Genomic DNA, 20,913 nt, shown 5'->3' with positions numbered 1-20,913 from the left:
TTTATTTTTTTCCTCTGGCAAGCAAGAGAAGGCACTTCCAAAGGTAAAATAAAGTGCCCTGGGCTGTCCCTAGTAATTGCCAAGAAGCCAGGGAACAGACTGGACCTAAACTGCCCAGATCTGGCCACGAAATCCAGAGGAGAGGAAGCTGGTGGTGCTCCTGCAGCCAGCTGTTATCCTTCCACCAGGGCAGCTGGCTGACAAGGAAATCTCCATCCACAGGCTGAAGGAGGACTAGTGATAGTATGAAATTGCTCTGAGGTGCCAACAAACCGAGTGACTTCCCATGGCTGAATTATAAATTAGTCTCTGCAGCCTGCCAGCATAACTTGCCTGCTGATAGCTTATACATGTCAGCTGTAGAGCAGGGTTAATATTTACCTACCTGTCTGAGGTGGGTGGCATTCTGAAGATGGGAAGTGTTACAGCAGCCCTGGAGTAAGTCATCATTAAGCCTTTGCATTGGCATATTTACTCACCTGTAATAGCTTACAGAGGTGCAGAAATACAATTGAACTAGGAGATATCTATAGCTGCTTGCCTCCTGATAACACCTCATCTTCTCATGTACTGATTTAATGCCTGTGTGAGTGGTATCACTTATGTTTACTGCTTTTTACTAGTACTAGTGTGCTGACCTGATTTCTGTATACTGACCCTGCCTGTTTGTTTGTTCTTTTCGTTGGTGTTTATTTATTGCATCTGACAAAGTGTACAGAAGCTTGCCAGAGTCTCAAAGCTATGGTGGCTTAGCCATGGCTCAATGTTCAGAGTGTTTCTGTAAGCAAAGTGTGCTGTGGGATTGGACTTCCTGGGCAGTAAAAGTGTCCTTCATTACACTTCATCAAAAGATCATTGAAACCAACCTTTAGCCCTTTTGACTTCCGTGGTTGAAAAAGGAGATGGGCACAGCACAACCATTTGTTCTGGTTGGAGAAACTTCTTTCTTTCCTCATGATACACCTGTTGCCATTTCCTTTTTTCTTGAAAGACAACAATAATGTACCATTATACACCCTTACTACTGTTTGTCATTAGCCCTTACAAGCATTTTTCTTACAGGCACTACTAAAGGAAAAGAAACAAGGGACAGATCTGTGTGTCTGTCTGTGTCTGTATGTCACAGCAAGGAAGAATACTTTGCTGCTGGCCTTCTGTGTGGTTAATACTGGAGTAAAGAATTACATAGAAAAGAAAAGGAGTTCAATATGGTGAATAGAAGGTATTGAGCAATGCAGTCCTTTAATTTATTATCCTCTGGCCACCTATACTTTTGCTTCAATTATACCAAATCTGGTCATCACACTCCTAATTCTCCACATATTCAAAACCATGATGCAGCACAGACACCTGTGCCACACCATCAGCTTGAACTGCAGGAGAAAACCTGCCTTTCTCGAAGGTGATGCTCCCTCTTCCTTTCTTCCCTTTGTCTTTTCCTCCTGAAAAGATGCGTAGGAAGCACAACCCAGATCAAATTCCCAGCAGATGACAGAAGGAATCAGGGATGTTTATATTCTGCATAAACATCAATTCTCTCTAACATGGCCATTAGCACTCACAGTGATGTGCTACAACTGCTAAATACAGGCTTGCAGTCATAGCACTAATTGGGTGTAGCAGTTCAGCCTGCTGCTGGGTCTGCTCTTTATTTTAGCAAACTAGGGTGAGCAGGATTAGCAGCCCCTGGCACCTAGTCCTGCATAAAATGGAGGATTCACAGACTTCAGTGTTTAGGGCTGTGAGAGCAAGAACCAGTTTGGGTGTAAGAAGCAGGTTCGTGTCACTTTGGATGAGAAGCACGAGGTGTTGAGAAAGAACTGTTTTAGGTGCCTATTTTAGGGTGAGATGATCTGCTCTCTGTAAGTGACTATTTCTTCCCACTCTTATGGATGAAGCCCGGATGGGGTATTTACACAGACAAATCCTAAATTTTGCCATTAACTGTAATTTAACACATTATTCCTTGTCCTTCTCACACCCTGCCTCCCCCAAAGAAATAGACCCTTCCTGCTTATAGCTACCTTTGAAGTATTCAAAGACCCTCCCTACGTCAGCCCTCCATGCTCTGTTCTTTGGCTAAGCAACTTTCCATGTCTCCTTGCAGGACTTCTTCTCTACATGTTCAAATTTGTGTAATCAAGGCTCTCTTGAGCAAGCTGACCTTCCCAGGGCAGTCCATCCTTGAGCGTAAGTGGACCTTGGATTGTGTCCAGAGGAGGCCAAAGAAAATAATCAGAGGTTGATGGATCACTGGAACAGGTTGCCCACAGAGGTGGTGGAGGCCCCATCCCTGGAGACACTCAACGTCAGGCTTGACGGGGCTCTGAGCAACCTGTTCTAGTTGGAGATGTCTCTGTTTATTGAAGGGGGGTTGGACTAGATGACATTTAGAGGTCTGTCCTTTCCAATCCAAGACATTCTGTGATTCTGTGATTCTATAACATATCTACACAGCTTGCATTTAGCAGACCTCTGCCTCTGTGGACTTCCTGCAGGGCTGGGCTCACCTTGGTGCAGCAGATCAGTTTGTCACTGCTCCTACCTCATAGCCACTGCTGGAGTTGAAGTACCCAAGCAAATCTCTCTGTCTTGACTTCCAAAGGCCTTCTCTCTCTCTTTTAATGCTATTTGATTTGATTTAATTTAATTTAATTCAAGGAAGAACAGGAATTGAATAGGAATTATATGCTATGAAGAATAAACTGCCTGCTGTAAACTCTGGATGGAATTCAGAAGCACGTTCCATGGGAGTATGTCTTTTGACAATAAGAGTATGTTTGTCATCAAACCCCTAAAGATGCAGAATGTCCTGTTTTCTCAGCAACTAATAAAAGTGATGAGCTTTATCTTCAATGCCCAAATAATATATTTTCTGTTCTAAAATAGACTGCAGCAAAGCTATAGAAAATAATTTATTTGTTAGGTCCATGCTATACTCAATACTAGCATTTCCTGAAGAGTCTTCAAGTAATAGTATCTTACATTCATACTGAGCGCTTGAAAAGAAAGAAGCTGGGAACAATGGATGTCCTAATTGAGTGAAGTTAGGCAAACATCTAATTACTGGCCTGCAGGTTTTCAGACAGCTGTTGTTCGACCCGTGAAGCCATTGAAAAGTCATCCCCTCATCTAGCAAACTTCACTGGTAGGGGCAGGAGCCTTGTCTGAACCCTGGAAATAGCACATATAACACCTTTGTTAAACTAGTTTCCATGGTAACAATTTCATGTCATTGAACATCATTAGAGACTGTAAGAAATACGAACTTTTCAGTTAGCTTGTCTTTAGGGTTTTATTGAGCTCCCTTTCTGAATAACTGTTCTCCTGGCAGGTAAGACTCAGGGCAAAACCAGGGATGCAGGAGGTGGACTGCTTTGCTCTTGTGTTATTAGCAGCCCTTTGCTTTGATTTTTCAGCTCAAGATTTCAGAAGAAACTCTGTAAATATGAGTAGGCATGGAAACATGGCACAGATATTTCTGTCTCTAACACAAAAATAAGGGCACTAAAGATGACTGCAGTTAAGTACCTTCTCCAGAGAGGGAAAAAGGAAAGTATGAGGAAGCTGAGTGAGAAATTGCGTGCTGTGTTGACTTGACTCCCCCATTTAGCATCCTTGCCAGAACACTATTGTTACACTTCATGTTTCAGCTGGATAAAACCACTCTCAGGTTCCTTTGCCACTGGCCCCTCTGGCACAACAGAAAAGATGAAAACCCTGACAAATCTTGACATACCTGAGTAGCTTAGCTCTTCTTATGGGAAGCTTTAGCAGTAAAAAGAAGCAGGAAAATCAGCAGTTGCCTGTGATTTTCTCTGTGCACGGGGTTATTATTTTTTAGCTTACATAGTTAACATTTATTTTCTACCCACAAGTTTTTTATGTACTGCAGTCTCCTCTCATGGGCAATGTTTGTCTTTTCTCCTGCTAGGGCAGGATTGCAGCCCCAGAAATTGGGGCAAGCCATGTCTTGACTCTGGCTCTAAAATGACTCTGGTTCTAGGTAAGGCTTTTCCAGCAGCCTGAAGCTCTCCTATGTCATGTCACCTGTAGGGACTTCTGCAGCACTGGGGAAAGTCCTTTGGAAACTACTCCTGGGAGCGGAAGGCAGTAAGAAGTACCCTGTGGCCATGCTGCTTGGGTTTTCCAGGCACTGGACCTGGCTCAGAGATTTAATTACTGCCTTTTCCACTGCATAGCACAGCCACAGCAAGATGGGAAAGGTCCTTCAGAGACAGAGGAGGACTGGGGAATAAATGTCTGGGCTTTTTTTGGGTCAGAACCAAACCAGCAGATCAAAATATTTTGCATTCAGGGAAATGCAGATATGACTGCAGGCAGCCCTTGTTACTCTACAGTGTTAGGTTGGAGTGTCAACTGTATCCAGAGGGTGTAGAAAATAGATTTCAAAAGACAAATGGTTCACCAGCTGAGTTATATAGTCAAGATGCTACCATCCTATGACAAACAGCAAATTGCCACTCCTGTCAGCAGGATGCCTGCACAGAAATCAAAGGAAGGAAAAGGATTTCATTTTTTCCTGATGAAAAGCTGTTTGAGAGGGCAATCAATAATGCACTGTATTACTATAGGATTATAATACAATACAGAAACATCCATTTTGGACTGACCCAAAATTAAACATTCTTTTTCACACCAAAAGAAGCAGCTGTGCAACTGTGTTTCATGTTAAATGTTATAATTTATAGAGCATTTCACAGAGGCCTTTGGCAGCTTCTGCTGCAGCCTGAGCAGGAGGAGATTGGACACAGCTGGGAGGGAGCAAGAGGAAGGTGACATGCCCATGTCTTTAAAACATTTCCAAAATTGTTTATAGCCAGGCACAGGATCACACTTTTTATTCTGGACACTGAAGACTGGTGTGGTCATAACATATCTTACCCTTTCCCACAGAAGCCCAGCATTTGGGGAATGCACCCTTGATATGGGAGGGCAAAGTTGGACTTCCTCATCTCTGAGGTCACTGCTGTAGCTCCAAAAAATACCCTCAAATACTTGTTTCTTTAAAAACACACTCAAATACTTGTAAGTACAGTGAGCCACCAACTCCATATCCTGATGGTGACCAGCTCAGTGGGTGTAGGGTAGGTGGGTTCCAGTTTCTAGTTCACTGAGCAGTAAGATATGGATTTACCCAGACCACTGCTCAATCTAGTGAAGGAACTGACAGCACCAAGTGTTTTCCTTTACTTTCTTTAGCTTTACAATGCTACAGCAGAATAAAACACCAAAACCTTCAAGTCATATAATCTGACATTTTCTAAATACTCATTTCTGCCTGAAATATTCAATAAATTCAACATGAAACTTAACTAAGCATAAGGGCTTGTAAGATGTCTCTCACTGACAAAAATACTATTTTCCTAAAAAATTAGTTTAGGCACCTAGTAGCATTGAATGAGGCATGAAAATCATTATCATTCTGGAACTTAAATTTATATTAAAAAAAAAGAAAAAAAAAGAAAAAAAATATAAAAGAATAATTCAACATTATGTGTTAATTTTAAAAAATAAAATCTACCTGCTGGGCTGAAAGGAAATCCAGGAGCTTCGAAGTGAGGGAAACCTCAACCACAATTCCACATCCAGCTTTTTTTAGCTGAGCCCTGGATATTACCCCAGGCCCTGGTTCTCCCATGTGTGACACTCTTTGGAGCAGTCCAAGGCAGTGTCTGCCTGACAGAGCTGTGTGGAGCTGCATGCAGCAGAGATCCAGGGTGTCCTGGCTTTGAATTAGGCTCCTTCACAGGCTGCAACACTGCTTGCCCAGAGGCTGATTAGCTGAGCTGATAGAAAACCAGGATAAAACAATATGTACAAAACTTTTGTTTCAATTAACACAACGTTTTCCATGTAACTTGTTTCCAATGACCTTTTAAAATTAATTCAGCCTTCTTGGCACATGTATGATCAGTGAGAAAACATCCTTCCCTTTAAGCACACCCATGATCTTTTCTTTCCTATTTTTGCTTTCTCTGCTTCAGTCTCTTTCAAACCTTAGCAACCCTCCCATATTCCTCTTCTTGCAGTAAATCTCCAATCCAAACAGAAATGTGCCTCGTCACTTTGGTACAACTAGGGACCCTACCATGTACCTGGGCATGAACTACAGTGTCATTCAACACTGACACTCATTTCAGATGAAAAAGTCATGCAAAGCTGGAGCGGGTAAGTAGACCTTTCTCTGTTGCCATTTAAAATTATATACATTATGTTGGATGCATTTCTTTTTAAAAATTCAGTGTCCTTGCTGAGTCCTAAAAATTACTGTCCTGACCATCTTTCTATTTTAAGGAAATTAAAAGCTGTGACTTAGGCTCATCTCTGTCAACATCTCAAATCATTCTTTAATGAAGAGAACAAGGATCTTGTGTCTTTGTTTTCACACAGGCTTCAGTTCAAAGCAGCTTGCTTGAGGATAGCATTTAATTGACCTCAGTGATGGAGCATTTCCAGGCTGCCTCTTGCCTAGCAACAAATGCCAGGTAGAGAAACTTTAATAACTGCTGAGATTTAGAAACCAGAGAATGCTATTGTGGCTTCTGAGCAGCCCCTAAGTGAGCTATCAGTGCTGGCTGGCTCCCCTAATACAACCTTAGACCAGGGTGGCTGTTTAAAAAATCCTGAGCCCTTGTATTTCTCTGGCTACCCAACACAGCTGCACGTCCAGGTCTTAGCAGCAGGATGGTTAGTTTAAGCCTCTTACAAAAACATGTTTTTTCAGAATGTCTAGCTCAAATCTGGAGTAGCTGACCATGAGGTTTCAAGGGGAACTACATATTATTTTGAAGCATGTTCCTCTTTAATTTAATTTGAGGCAAAAACAGAGGAGCAGACTTTTGATCTCTGCTGCCTGAGAGGGAGTTTGCAGGGACATTATGGACAGCACTTGGGTCACTCTCCATCTACACCAGCTGAGAGTTGTACCTGGCCTGCAGTCAAGCCAGTAGGTCTCGTGGGATCTTATCTACACTGTTTTAAAAACCTATTTCTTAAGGAAAACAAAGGCAGTTCCCTTAATCTGAAATGCATACTGTTTGCAGTAATCCAGCCACCCAAAAGCATTTACCCCCCCACCAAGTGTAACTCCATTAGAAAGGCAGCAAACAGTCTTTTCCCGGTGCCTTGCTGCTCCATGAAAAAGACCAGCCCTGTTTTCTTCAGGAGAAGGCACAGAGCCTGTACTTCATGTATACCTCACCAAGAAGGGATGGCTGAGAGGAAGACTGGACTTGGGCTGGGGGATTCAGTTCCCACACAGGCTTCCTGCCTGAATTTGGGCATTGCTTTGTTTCTGCTCCTCATCTGCCAGATGGGATTATTGCTCTGGCACCACAGGGATGAGAGCCAGGCAAGAGCCTGTAGGAAGAGAAAAGCTCTTTGCTCTTCTCTGCCTGCACTGGTAACAAAAAGGCTGCTGGTGTTGGTGGCTTTTTGATGTGGAAACTGTGAGACCTGAAATGACCTGAGACTCCCTGCTTTTCCGTCTTAACAAAAGTAACCTAACAAAGAGTAGAGCCAGTTTATATCCAACAGCCTTGATCTGTGAACATAAATCCAGGTTCTCTGGGGGGGGTTAGGTTTATCACTTCACATTAATGTTCCTGCTGCTCCTCAGTAATGCCTTTCATTGTGTGTTGTTTGTCTCCTTTCTTCCCCTTCCCCCTCAATTCCCTATTTCTCTTCTACTGCTCCTGCTTTCCTTTTCTTCCACCCTTCATTTCACTCAGCTTTTTACAGCAAGACTAGCTGGTCAAGTCACGCCCTTTTCTCACACACTGTGGCACCTGCTTTGTGCTCACATTTTAACCCAAATTTATTTTTCCCTTCCCACCTTTAGGTGGTTGAAATAAACATTGAACACACTGAGGAGCACATTTCTAACGGGTAAGGAAGGGAGGATAAGGAAAATCAATAGCCCCAGGACTCCCAAGGGTACTGAGAGCAGGTACTGCTCCTTTCCCCCAGCACAGCGCCTGTTCTCCAACCCTGCATCTGGGCTTACACTGATGTGACGGTGTCTATAACCACACTGTAGTCAACATCCACCTCCTGGCTATATTTTAAATTGGATTAGGGCGTGAGCTTCCTTCTCACTTTACAATCAACATGAGCAAATGCCTTGTTTGTCAAAGCAATCTGAGCAGTGAGTATCGGAAAGCACCGGAACGATGGTAACGGTGGGATAGGTGCGTTGCCATAATGGGAAATCTCTTCTGCTAAAAGCTTCCATCAGGATTATTATCCAGAGATCTGCTAACCCTGGAATTGTTCCTTCAGCACAAGCACCCTCTCCAGAAAAATAAATAAAGACCCTAGCAGTCTAGAGACTCTGCCTTGGGCTCATCTTCCCTGGATTACCACTGAGGTCACTCCTAGTCTCTCTCGGCTGCCAAGTGGACCATTAAAAGAAGAAATACCTGAATACTATCACAGAAATCTCCTTGAGTTTATCTACTTAAACAAGCATTAAGCCTTTCTTGATAGAGCTTTGGCACTCACAACAACAAATGTAAAACCAATAATGAGCCAAAATGCAAAAAACTGGAAAAACTAACAGCAGGACAGTCAGACTTGCAAAGGAGATGATGAAGAGGCTTGCAAGGCTGTCCTACTTTTTTCCCATGATTAATCCCAGGAGGCACCTTAGTTACATTGGAAAGGCAGCATGTAGTGAGTAATAGTTAGAGGAGGTGGAATCAGAGAGGAAATGCTTTATCTAACAGGTATTTAAGTGTGTTAGGAAAAGGGAAAACAAAGGCTGGGCAGGTGAGTAATATCTGTGGCAAAGCAAAGATCTGCAGGGAATGAAAGACAGGGAGGAAGCCAGGAGAGAGCTCTGCCCTGGTGGGGATGGAGAAACTGAAGTCAGGGCTACAGCTCAGCACCCCGTGGCCCTTGCTTAAAATCCTGGCTCAAACACAAAGCGCTGGCCAGCCACTCAGCTGGTAGTTTTGGCAGTAGATTGCACTAACCATGTGAAGGGCAATTATTTTGGCCCTGGTTTGTGTGTTGCCATGGGTAGTATAGGCTTGAGGACAGCTGGAACAGGTTCTAGCAGAGGAGCAGTACAGCAGGAGGTACCGTGCTGGTAAGCTGTCCCCAAGCCTGAACCTGTAAATCAATGAAAGTAGAACGATTTTGTAGCTACCCTAGCTCTTTCAGAGCAGCAAAGCCTCCCACCACATCAGCCAGTCACAACAGGGCAATGCATGTTGCTGCTCTGAGCATGATTTTGAGGAGAAGCTCCTCAGGTAAAGGTTTTTTTGGGATGTGGAGGGAGGGCTTTCCCTATCTGCCATACCTGTAGATTTCACACCAAAATAGTTTTTGATCGTATAGTTTTGGGGTGATACTATGATTATATTACATTTGGGCTATTTTATTTTTTTTTTAGTAACATCAAGCATCTAACTGATTCAAAATCACACTGGAAGTTCTCACAAAAAACAAGAGTTAATGGCAGTAATTATGCTTCAGCTTTTAGGAAACCCTAACCCTTAGGTTCTGAGGAACTGCTGCTGATAGGACATGCCCAGGAACTTTGTGCCACAATGAGAAGGAATTTTATTGAGGACTGATACAACACTGAAGAGCTACTGTCTCTTGAAGACAGCAGAGACCTTGGGAAGGTGGGTACCCTTCTCCCTCTGATAAAGACTGCACGCTGCTGCTAAAGAAAAGCTGCAAAGTAAGAGCAAAGTAACCATCTGCTAAAAGGAGCCAGGAGTAGATCAATCTGCCTGAAGTCAAAAGAAAAACTCGCATTAAAGCAGGTCGTTGTGGTCTGGCCACACTGTACAAGGAAAGTAATTTTTATTTCTCATTACTGCTGTGGACTGGCTAAAGAAGCTCTTAAATGCCTATCAGCAGCACAAAAGTATGTTGTTTATCTGCTGGGAATGCGTTAGAGAAAGGAAGATGCTAGAATTTGGAGGGAGTAATTTCTTTTATATAGCAATCCGATGCAGACACCTCGACACATCAGCTGCACTTGAAGAACTGGGAAGAGATGTTCAAATAAACAATCCACAAGCCAATATCCATTTAAATTTTAAATACATTCACTCTAGATGTGCTGTCATGCTTTTTGTATTCATCTGCTTGCAGATACGGGGAAGTCACAGTTTCCAAGTTCAAATAAACTTGGAAGAGACTTTTCAAAGTTTTTATTCTTGACTGTTCAAAAAAACGAGCATTTCATTCATGTTTATGAGCGTTTGTACTGGAAGTGACTGCAGATTTATTCAGCCAGGGAATTAAAATTATATCATTGGATGTATTTGACCAGCCACTAGGAAACAATGTGCATATTAACAAATGTGAATAATTATTTAAAATTAACATTCAATCTACGGAGCAGTAGGATCATTAAGATGTATCAAATAAACTTAACTAAGGAATAAATTCAGAAGAAGTTTGTGATCCTTTGGCAGTTATTATATGAATGGGAAAAAAAGGACTGCATTAATTGTATAAATTATTAATTTTTCATTATTTGTCTGGCTGCAGTAAGCATTGATAATATTCTGTCTCAGGGAGGAAGGAACCATGACAAACAGATTGTGGTTATTCTCCTTACAATGGCAAAGTAAACAAAACTGCAGAATGAACTGCAAAGTTTGTGAGCATTTTTAAGTGCTTTCGGGAGATTTTGTTGCTCCCTGCTTTTTTCTTCTTCTGATTTTCTTTCTACCCTTCTACACAGCACTACTGAGTCTTCCTAGCAGATAAGTTTTTTGAAAACTTGACTGATTAAAGTATTGGTTGGAAGAAGAATTACACAAAAAAAAGCAAGCTTTGATCCATGGAAAGGTTAGATGATAAATGGCAAATATACTCTCTACAGAAGGTGTGTGTGTGTGGCTGCAAATGAAACTTGCAGCAGCCTGGGGAGCTGTTTTGATCCTCAGCAATGTGCCAGTAGAATGTCTGTGTGCTTTGAGGATTCAAGAGGATGCAGAAATAAATAAATTAATATTCTTCTACTTCTCAGGGTGTAACCTGCTGCTTTTGGTAGCTGCCAGTATGCAGCAGTGGTGCCCAAGACTCTAAGACCTCATTCCTGGAGCAGGTGTTGAGGGCAGAGGGCAGCAGGGATGGTGTTCTTGCAAATGCCAGAAGATCATTCTCCTATTTTCTCCCCACAGGGATGGGCAAAGCTACTTGCCTTCATTGTCAGGCAAGACAGAACTGCAGGTCTCCTGCAGGGACTTTCTCTGGCATTTGCTTTGAGATCTGGCTGGATGAAATTTTCAGGTAAGGCAAACTTTTGTCAGAAGTGTTTGTTTGGCTTCTTTAGCCCGAGAGACTGTCAGAAACATCTTACCTTGACTTATGACAGCGCTGCCCCATCCCTTCCCTTGTTCCTCTTCTCAGGTCACCTTTAGAGCGTGTTGCCATAAGTTTGTTGGCTCAACAAGCTGGTGCACCTGGAAACTGGTTTATTTCTTCTGTTTTTGAAGGGTCAATTTTCAGTTGGATTAGTGAGCCAACTGTGAAACTAGATCCTCAGGCTTGATGTCCTGCTGCTGAGGACAAGGCAGTGATTTGAAGGAGCTGCATCAGCCTGCCCACAACCAAAGAGCCATGGAACATGTGAGTTCCTGGGCTCTGTGCAGTCACTCTCCTGGGAACACAAAGCAGTTGTACCAAGTAACTGGCAGCCTTCTAATGGACTTCTGCTATCCACAGCAAAACCAGTAAGGACATTAATTTCGCTATGTGGCATCAGCAACAGAAGCCAAGGAGCTTTCAGACTGCTGGAAATCTTGGAAAACCTTAGGCAGACACACTGACCTCACACTATTTCTTGTTCTTGCTCTAAAGCAGGTAAACAGCAGAGCTTCAGGGGGTGGGTGAGCTCACGATGTTTTTTTAGAGGTAATAAAACGATGAGTTTATTGAATCAGTTAGATCAATTTGGCTAGAATGTAGTTACAGAATTCAGGTTGAAGTAGGTAGTTGGCATGAAAAATTCCAGCACAAAGAGTATGATAAGGTTACAAACAATAAAATACAATTTTAGAGAGAGAAGCATCAGACAGTCTTAACCAGAGGTACCATTTCCAATCTATAATGGCCCATTAAATACCACATATGGTATTATGGGTGCCTCCTGTGGTGCAGAGCTGTTTTCTTGGATGATGATGATGATTTCTTTGCTGCACAGTTATATCTTCAGATATTCAGCAGGGAGTTTTGTTAAAGAAACACTATTCTTCTGTACAAGAAACATGCATTCATTTATACTACCTGTACAAGACTTTTCACTTCTGCAAAGGAACATATGTCCCACTGAACTGTTGGGCACTAATGTCTTTTTCTACTCGCAACTGTTGTCTAATGAGAAATGGGAAACTGGCTTTCCATTTAGGATAGTCTCCCTCCAAAATGAACAAGCCATCACTTCATGTAAGTTGTCCTTCTGCTGAAATCAACAGCCTCCACACCGTGAATGTGGCAGTTGGCAGAGCAATCAGCCTGAATCACCCCGACAGTCTCTCTTCCCCTCCAGGAAACCTGCTGGCCTCACCTGTTTCCCAGGGACATTGTCTAAGGAATCACTGCGTAATCAGGCAGTGCCACTGACACAAAAGGATGCTGTAAGCTGCAACATCTCGTGGATCTCGGGAAAGAAAAGCCACCTGACAGCACAAAGATATTAAAAAATATTTTAGGAGGCAATTAGCACCTGTGTACCAAATGCTCCCAAATGGCTGTGCTTTAGGAACACTCACTAGGAATTTTAGCTAAGTTTGCATCCCAGCTCTAAACCCAGGGAATTTTTTATTATTATTATTATTTTTCCCCTTTCTTTCTAACAAATGCTGCATTCTGCCAGGAAGGAGGGAACAGCAGAGGTGTCTCACCTCCTTGTTTGTCCCCACAACCCCACACCAAAGGCCTCTCCTGAGCCCCATTATTCTCTCTGGGGACTCAAGGATGCAACACCTCCACAGGACATTGGCCAAAACCCCCATTTTGCACGTGTTGCAGAATCAAATGTGTTGAAGTTAAAGAGAGTTTAAGCAACTCAGCAGGAGGTAGGTATAAATATCGTGCCATGATCTGCCCCTACCCTCTTGCTGACAGAGGGCTGGGGGTTCCAGCAGGGGATAGGTTTGTGCATGATCTCTCAGCAGTCATGACATTTGCATTAGGCTGACTCCACCTGTGCAGAACAGTGGGAATATTCGACGGCATAAAGGAAAAGTCAGATGAATTCAAGCAAGGAAAATGATGTAATTCAAAGCACACATCAAGGGCTAACAACACTATATCCCATTACCGAATTAAATGGAGGCATCCTGCAGCTACTTATGTCAAAGTATTTCTCTGAGATGGAGGATGTGAATTAATGTTTGCTAAATGAGCCATCTGATTTTAAAAATCAAATCAGATGCAGTGTCCTAGAGAATAGGTTCTCCCTCCCGTTTTACGTACAGCTTTGTCAGGAGGAAGGTAGCAGCCTGAGTCTGTAAGGGCTCATTTGAGAGGGCTCGGTGCCCTCTGCTGAGCTGGAATGCACAAGCAGTGATCAGGAAAGAAAAAGATGTGGAGCCTTTTCAAATAGAAAGATCTTACATTGCCTGCCATCACCATCCAATAAACTGGGTATTTGTAAAGCCATTTTTCACCTGGGCTGTGTTTCTCCTAGGGATTGGATAAGCCTTTGTAGTACAAAGCAGATGTTTTCTGAAGTCCAGCTTTAAAATCCTAGGAGGTAAGTTCTCTTTTACTGGAAACATTTGCTCTTGGAAAAGCCAGCATCTGTGCCAGGTAAATGCATTCTGATTTGCAGATCCCACGGTATTTGTACAATTACCACAGGCAACGTGTGGCAATTATCTTCTTAGAAACGATGATTTTCTAGTAATTACCACTACTGTGCCTTTCACCTGAGTTTTGGTCTTTAATGTGCAAGCCTGGGGATTTGTACATGTATTGTCTCTGTGGCAGAAGTACAGCAGATGATCTGTGGACATGAAAGCACTTCCGAAACCAAACTCCTCTCCCCAGAGGGCAAAGAAGCCTTTACTCCAGCTGCTTTTGAACACAAGAGACCTGCTGCAGTCTATAACTTCAACTGAAATTAAGATTTCTCACACCTACAGAATCTCCATCACCACAGCATCAGAGAACACCCCCAGCACCCCCACTTCTGAATGCATTTAAGCTTTCTGGCACTGATGACAAAAGTGCTGCTGTTTCTCCTTGTTAAGCATTGGACAACTGAGGCACAGAAAGGCTAAAACTTCATCTGTATGACACAACACAGCTCTCAACCAGCAGGACCTGAAGAGGGTGACACAAAACTCAGTACAGCCCAGTAGGTTCTTCACCCAGTTAACTGATCCTGCTGGGGAGCTTGGCAAAGCAGGGCTACTGAGGTGCACAGTGAGGGTGGGTGGGAAATGATGGGCAGATGTCTCATTTCTGCCAAGGGGGAGGGCTGGTTGCTCTGCTCCCACACCCAAGCAGGCTTTTTAATATCACACTTTGTTCCTACAAACCTGAGTTAGGATGCAGGACCTACACTCCACAGATTCCTGGAAAGCTGAATTCAAATCTAGCTGACAGCTGCTTAGCTTATCACCCTGTAGCCTGCAGAAATCATTACAGCAGCATCGAGAGCTGCTTGAACATTCAAAGTGTAAATGCAACATCATCAGAGCATCAGGTCCAGCTTCTCCAGGCTTTGATGACAACTGGTTCTAACCACAAACTCTTCAGTTAAAACAAATAAACTTCTCCACATTATCCTGTTGGGCAGAATCTCATTTTTTTCGATACGTTCTGTGTCATTTAAAATAGCTTTAACATATGCTCACTTCTTCCTCATTAAACTTTTCCAGGAAAGTCTCAGCAGTTTTACATGCAGAAAAAGAACTTTAGCTTCATTTTCCTGGACATCCTGCTGCAATTGCATCTAGAAAACCACTAAAAAATCTCATTGAAGTTCACAATTGCCTTTCATCACTGACCTAGTTATTCTTTTTTTTTTTTCCTTGTCCACCTGAGCTGGCAAATATTTTTCCAGAATTGGACTGAGTATGAGTGACAACAACAAATCCTGGAATGCAACCCCCCTGCTTGGGAGCTTTATAAATCTGTGAAGGAAAGCCTGTCAGTGCCAGGCACAATCAGTGTCTGTGTGAATTGAATCATTTCAGTACACAGTAACACAACCTGTTTAAAGGCAGAGCATTATGTAGCTGGCAGCTGCTTCTCTCTCCAAACGAAGCCGTAGACCTTTATGAAGACATAGAAATGTTAGCCCACGTGTGTAACCCAGGGAGAAAATCTCAGTGTTTTTCCAAATGTACTGTTTCTACCAGAATAGTGCAGGCACATCACCAATAGCTCCCATATAAAAAGGACCCATTACGTGTCAGCGTGGGAGCCATGGGGAAGTTCTGGTCTCCCCATGGAGTCCTTTATGTGACATGCAGGCATATGTGGTATTTTGTAGTGACATCCTATTCTACAAGTTGTTTACCACAGATAACTATTTATATCTTTTGTTATCAGAGCTTGAGCATCTGTACCAGAGATATCTGTATAAACTGACAAACAGATACATATAGCATGCAATACATAACCAGTCCTTAAGCATCAAGGAATGTTCCTGCTGTTAAGCTGGTTTGTTATGATTTCACTGAGAGACAGATAAAGATGATGGAATATGACTTCTCCATGACAAAAAATTGGGTTCCTTCCCAGAAGCTCAGAAATGCTCGAGCCTTGAGACTCTCTCTGCTGTCTCCTCTGCCTGTCTGTGTGATATATGATGAGCACTCCTTTCCTACGCAAGCAGCTTACTCCTGTCAGGCCACAAAGTCTCCTGTGGAAAGGCAACAGATGCAAAAATATGCTGAACCACCCCTGACCAGCATTTGGGAGCAGATGGATGCAAACCAGCCAGATAACCACCCTGGCTTGCTGGTGTGTTTCCATGCTCTGTGTTTTGCATAGCTCAAAGCAGAAGGGAGGGCAGGCAGCCTCGTTGAAGTCTCACTTCTGTTTCTTTTCCTGGGTGATCTCCTTTTAAAGTATGAGAAAGAGGAAAACAATAACTTTAAACCAAAGATAAATGAAAAATACTGGGGGCAGCAATTTCTCTCCCATGTTACTGTAACAGCATCACATCCTTCACACCCAGTGTCACAGGAAAATTGCAGGCTCTCTGTTTACCAAAACAGGCTCAGGGATAAATTGCACTCATCTTCTTTACATGAATAAGTAACCCTTATTTGGCTGAGCAGTTTGGCCAGTTACCGTGAAGTTTGTGAGCCACCTCCTCCTTTGCTCAGGGTGCAGCTTTTCACATCCCCTCTCCACTCTGCTGCTCCATCCAGCTCTGCTGGTGGAGTCTCAGGCAAAGGACAGGAGATCATGGGATAAGATCTTGCACGTATCACTTCCAATGTCTCTAAAAACCAGGGTACAATTCAGAATTGCCTCACTGTTATGATGACAGAACAATCACACCAAAAAGCCCCATGCTTACTACTGAGGGGTAACTCCAGTCAGCCTGAGGGCTTTTTCTTTTGCAGCATAAAAATTGTTGAACAAGCTGTAACAAATGTTGCTCTGCTCACTGTGCAACGTACCTGCCAAGAAGAATGAGAGATATTAACAGGAGAATTTTAAATGTTCTGGTGAGAGAAAATGTTCTTTCAGCTACTAGGGTGCTTTGTGGGTGTATTTACAGGTAACAAGCCTTGGCTTAAAGCCCAGCATTCAAGCATTGCTGAAACTCACTCATATTCAAAACCTAATCAGAATCTGTATTCAAGTGCTGTAAGCAGTCCCTGTGCTTCCCACAATTCATCTAACCACCATGAATAACTTGGAAATAATTAAGCTTTTGACCAAAATTAGATGCTGCGTGATTTCAGTCTATGGAAGACTGATTTGTTGACTCCAAAATATTTCATGGATCTTTATTATAGCTGGGACTAATTCTTTCCTCCATCTTTTATAATGGAGGAAAATAGATATCAAAATAATATGATATGCAGAGATATATTTCTTATTCAGCATCATAAGTATCCTTATTAAACACTGTAACAGAGTAACTCCCAAATAGAACAAGCAGGTGTTTCACAGCTATAGAACATGAAAAACTTCAACTTTATTTCCAGAACAGCCTTAAGCAAGTGCCTAACTTGAAAGCAATGGAATTTAAGTACATGCAAATAATTATATTTCATTGTGGGAAATTCTATTCTATCCTGCAGAGAAGGACTTAATCCTGTGTCCAGAGGGTTGAGTGGATTAGGGCCAGAGTCAGTAAGACATGGATCACTCTGATTACAAAATTGTCTAAGTACACACGTAGATTTATCAGATGGGCCCTGACTTTTATGCATCTTGCCATTTATCTTCACTCCTTTCCCTTGCTTCCCCTGAGTCACCTGCTCCCCCTGAGAAGTGACTCACCAGACCTGGTCAGGGGTGCTGGGGCAGACTTACTCTGTGGAATTACTTCAGTAGAAGAAATGCTTTTGTAGAAGAGTTCTTTTCAGAAGTTATCAAAGGAATGGAAACGGGCTCATTGGAAATGGCTCTCATTTTCACAAATACACAGAAGACCATGTGGGGCTGTACACCTGGCAGGCAGTAAAAATCCCATCTCTACATGTTTGTTGAGATAGTCATGATCATCCAACTCCTTCTCCAGGCAGCTGGACAAAAAGCAGAGAGGTGTTGTATTCCATGTACCATGATGGATGTGCTGTATTAGTATAGCTGGATATTCCTGCTAGGATTGAAGGAGAGGTAACAGTGACTCCGGTTCTCTTGAACAGAGACAAGGAACATAGAAAGTTCTTTGGTTTTTCATTAATATTAATTTGCTCAGACAGTCATAGTCAGTACATTTCAGTAAAATTTCAGACAGTGCAAACAAACAAAAAAAACCAACAAAAAAACCCCAAAGGCCTGGAATTTGCTAGGGTTGAAAAAGAGGAGCTGCACTCACCCCTATCTGGTGCGTGTGTGCAGACACCGACAGTCCCATGTTCTGCTCCTTTTAACTCATCCTCTTCTCCGCTACAGGCTTCTGCCAGCCTTCATGGCTCCCACATTAGGACCAAATCAGAATCATATAAGCAAAAAGAAAGGAAAACTAGAAATGTCTTGAGCAGGAAAAAAGAAAAATAAAAAATTAAGATGGGACAAGAGTTCTTAGTCTTCAATAAAGAAGACTGTAGTGATTTCCTCATCAGCTGCATCAGGCAAAATAGACACATGGACAAACTGACAGTATCACAAGAGTAATCACCTTTTACACTGAAGTGAAAGTCAATAGCAATTTCAAGGGAAATTTTGGCAGAAAGATGTGTGAAGGGAGGAGGGTTTCTTACTCTTCCTCCTATTCTCCTTCTTTCTTCATTTTAAAACCAAAGTTGAAGCAATTAAATGAATAGCAAACACTTTTATACTTAGTGTATCATCTCTTGCCACTAGACTTGCTTTACCTCAGGTCCTCACTCTTTCTTTTTTTTTGGCTGGTTTTAGCAGGGCACATATGTAACAGCATTCACCTCCACAGCATGCTTTCTTACCTTCTGGATGCTGGAGCACCATCACAGAGAGTGGTGCACTTCCCTTTGCACTGCACTCTGAGGGTCAGGGTGCTTTGGGGTAGACATGTGGAACAGCTCTTTAACCCTGCTAACCCCCCAGAACTCTGCTATAGCTCGGTGGCACTTGTAGAAAAAAGGTGTTGATGGAGGTTGACTCCTTCACTATAGCTGATACTAGAGCAACCAGGATTGCTGCCGCTGTAAGGAAGTGTATTGGTTGTGGAATGGAAAATGCCACCACCCTGTGTTGGTGGGCTTTTTCCTGTGGAGTTATGTGTACAGACAGTCAGTGGCTTTTTATCTGAAGTGGTCATTTCTGTGTGCTTTCCCACGCCAAATATTTTAAACATCTTAATCCAGCTATCTATGCTGTTTATGCAACACTAAGTTTCCAAATTCACTAGGAAGTGACTCTCATAACCAGCCACTCCATCACTACAACCTCCTCAGCCCTGCTGAGAAGCACTCACTCTCCTGTCACACTGGGGAAGTCATAAGGACTGCCCGTCCCTCGGTCCATCATCTCCAAATCAGAGGGAACTGAACTTACTGTCTCACAGCAGTGGTATTAGTCTGGCTAATGTTGAAGAGCTTACAAAGGGAATTAGATGCTGACATGCTGGTTTGGAAATGCTGGTGACTAGAGGGGTGACTGAGGAGAACGTAAGAGCAGGCAGACCATGGGTGATCTCTGGTTCTGTGCACCTACATTAGAATTACCAATGAAAGTGTTAAGAACTATAATGAACATAAACCCACATCTGTTTTAGGAAGCCTAGCACATTTTTTCCATGTTTTGCTCCGGAAAAAAGAAAAAAGGAACTGTAAGATAATACAAAGCTGAATTAAGAATTACCTTCAGTGGGAAAGTACTGAACTTTATGAAGATGTAAAATGTGATAAGACACAACTAACATGAATTAAAACCTGTGAGATGGCCAAAAGCCTTCCAGCAGGGAAAAATAAGAACCCTAGTCCTTCCTTACTTCCTTATATTGATGAAGCAGCATCAGAACTGATTTGAGCCCCTAAGAACTAATACTGTTCCTCCCCATACACCTGTAAAGCTCCTATTCATTCATTTCCCTGCAGTCATATAACCAGTTAGTTAATTTCTTGTAAAAAGTGTCCATTTCTAAAGACTAATTTTAATTTTTTTTTTTTATTATTATTATTTTTTCCCCAGACACATTTTCTTTGGCTTGCATACTTTTCATTAGGATCAGTAACAAGCCAGATTGTGCAGAAGACCACTGAACAACAGACTTATTTATAAAAGGAAGTGTAAAGATCCTCCCAGAGAGCTGAGTATCCTTGTCGGCAGCTAAAATCAGCAAGGGCAAAGGGTCTTCCTTCAGTCTTCTCTAAAGCTTGGTCTTGAATCTCTGAAAGGTCTTAAACTTCTGACATAATTTTGACTTTTTTTTTCCTTCTTTGAACATCAATATCCCTGTCCCTGCTTCTGTAGTGTTGTGGGCTAGTATGAATGTACTGGGGTTTTTTTGCAATGATATATTATTGTCAAGGAAACAAATGCTCCAAAGCAATAGCATGGAATTACTGGAAGATGAGTTGTCTGATGTTAGTAAGGTATTTACTCACTGGGCAAACATCTATTCCTGGCTACGTCACAGTGGTTTCTGCTCAGTTTTTCACTGCAAGTTCCCCAAGCACTGAACAAGCAGGATACAAACTGCTGCTCACTGGGACAAACCTACTCCCGTGTGAAATGTGGCACTTCCAGACATAGAATAATGGAATCATGGAATCATGGAATCATGAATCATCAAACGGTTTGGGTTGGACCTGTAAAGGTCGTCTAGTCCAACCCCCCTGCAGTGAGCAGGGACATCTTCAACTAGGTCAGGCTGCCTGTCCAACCTGACGCTGAGCATTTCCAGGGACGGGGCATCGACCACCTCTCTGGGCAACCCGTTCCAGTGTTTCACCATCTCCACTGTAAAACATTCCTGCCTTATCTCTAGTCTGAATGTACCCTCTCTTAGTTTAAAACCATTACCCCTGCCCCGTTGCAACAGACCCTGCTAAAAGGTCTGTCCCCGTCTGAGGAGTACTTTAAGTACCCTTTAAGTACTGAAAGGCCGTGCTGAGGTCTCCTCACCACCTCTGCGAGCACCGCTGGATGAGACGGGGCATCTCTCCGGGGATGCTCTGGCAGGCACCGCGCGCTTCCCGTGGCATCGGTGGCACGGGGGACACTCAGCAAAGAGGGAATAACGCCGGGAACGGGCGGGGGAAGCGTTGGCGCCGGGTGTAACAGCGGCAGAACCAC

The sequence above is a fragment of the Chaetura pelagica genome, unplaced genomic scaffold (genome assembly GCF_000747805.2).
Source record: "Chaetura pelagica isolate M959 unplaced genomic scaffold, ChaPel_1.0 scaffold642, whole genome shotgun sequence".
Taxonomy (NCBI): Eukaryota; Metazoa; Chordata; class Aves; order Apodiformes; family Apodidae; genus Chaetura; species Chaetura pelagica.
The sequence above is the reverse complement of the archived record's forward strand: the minus strand, read 5'-3'. Positions refer to the sequence as shown.